Here is a 1,961-nt window from a genome sequence, read left to right as displayed (position 1 = left end):
ACAAGAAGTTAGCAGAATAGTCCTTGGATTGCCTCAGTGGCTCAACCTGTCATCGAGGGCCTGGCCATCTCTCCCCTCTGCCACTCTCTGTGGCAACATCTTCCCTGAAGGTTGCGAGATGGCTGCTGCAGACCCAAATATCACAACATGACCTGACAACACCCAAAACCTAGATGGGAATATCAGAAGAGCTTCCTGCCCTGTCTCTCCTGTTTTTTTTCTTTTTCTTTTTTTTCTCAAGTAAGAAAATCTTTCTTAAAATCCTGCCCCTCAGCAGACTTGCCCTTTCATTTCATTGGTCAGAACTGGGGCCAAAAGACACCACTTAACGAACCACAGAGGAAGGAGACAGTACTACCGGGGCTGGATTAGACCAATCATGACTCATGCTGTCAACGGGGAAGAAAGAAAATGCCTGTTGGGAAGTGACCAATAGTGTCCATCATAATAGTTTTTGTTCTTTTCTCTGATGACAGAAGTCATGTATGTTCATTATAGAATATTTGGGAAACCCAGAAAAAGGTGAAGAAGAAAATAAAATCCCCTCAGATTCCACCACCCAGATCCAACTACTGTCTTACCTACTTTGCACTGGTTTTATCCATCTTTGTACTCTAGTCTTTCCATCCTTGTTCTGTACCAGCCCTTGAAATCTGCCCATCTCTCTCAAACCACCTTCCATTCAGCACATGGTCCCAAACTTCATTCTTTTTTTTTTTTTTTTTTAAGATAGAGTCTCACTCTGTTGCCCAGGCTGGAGTGCAGTGATGCAATCTCGGCTCACTGCAATCTCTGCCTCCCAGGTTCAAGTGATTCTCCTGCCTCAGCCTCCCGAGTAGTTGGGAATATAGGCATAAGCCACCATGCCCAGCTAATTTTTGTGTTTTTAGTAGAGATGGGGTTTCGCTATGTTGGCCAGCTGGTCTCAGACTCCTGGCCTCAAGAGAACTGCCCACCTCAGCCTCCCAAAGTGCTGGGATTACAGGCATGAGCCACGGCTACTGGCCTTCTCCCTCACTCTTTTTTTTATTATTATGAAAAAATTAATAAATAACAGAGTATGTATAATCGGGAGGCTGAGGCAAGAAGACAGCGTGAGCCCAGGAGTTTGAAGCTGCAGTGAGCTGTGATTGTGCCACTGCGCTCCAACCTGGGTGATAAAGCAAGACCTCATTTCTAAAAAAATAAAAAATAACAGTGTATGTATAATAGATGTGTGAAGTTTAAAGAATAATGGTGTAATGAACACTTATGAACTCATCACTGAGCTTGAAAAATGGAGAATTACTAATACTCTGAAGCCCTGTGCGCCCTCCCCAGTGACATCCTTTCTTTTCTTTTCCTGAATTTCCCGTTGCTGATTATATTAGTCAGTTGCCACAAAATGCCATGTGTTGCCTCAAAACTCAGTGAGGGCTGGGTGTGGGTATGGTGGCTCACGCCTGTAATCCTAGCACTTTGAGAGGCCGAGGTGGGCAGATCACTTGAGGTCAGGAGTTCGAGACCAGCCTGGCCAACATGGTGAAGCCCCCATCTCTACAAAAAAAAAAAAAAAAAAAAAAAATTCAAAAATTAGCTGGGCATGGTGGTGTGTGTCTGTAATTCCATCTACTCGGGAGGCTGAGGTGGGAGGATTGCTTATAAGGAGGTGGAGGTTGCAGTGAGTCGAGATTGCGCCACTGCACTCCAGCCTGGGCGACAGAGTGAGACTGTCTCCAAAACACAAAAACAAAAAAACTCAATGAGCATTTACCTCACTCTCAGAATGGCTTCAGAGTGGACTTGTTTTCTCTGAGTTACTTTCTCTTCCCTTCTCCTTACTGTCTTTCTTTTTTTCTTTTCTTTTTTTTTGAGACGGAGTTTTGCTTTTGTTGAGGGGCTGAGATTACAGGCATCTGCCACCATGCTCGGCTAATTTTTTGTATTTTTAGTACAGATGGGGTTTCACCATGTTGGCCAGG

This window comes from Macaca fascicularis, chromosome 14, assembly GCF_037993035.2.
Source record: "Macaca fascicularis isolate 582-1 chromosome 14, T2T-MFA8v1.1".
Taxonomy (NCBI): domain Eukaryota; kingdom Metazoa; phylum Chordata; class Mammalia; order Primates; family Cercopithecidae; genus Macaca; species Macaca fascicularis.
This window is presented reverse-complemented; position numbering follows the sequence as displayed.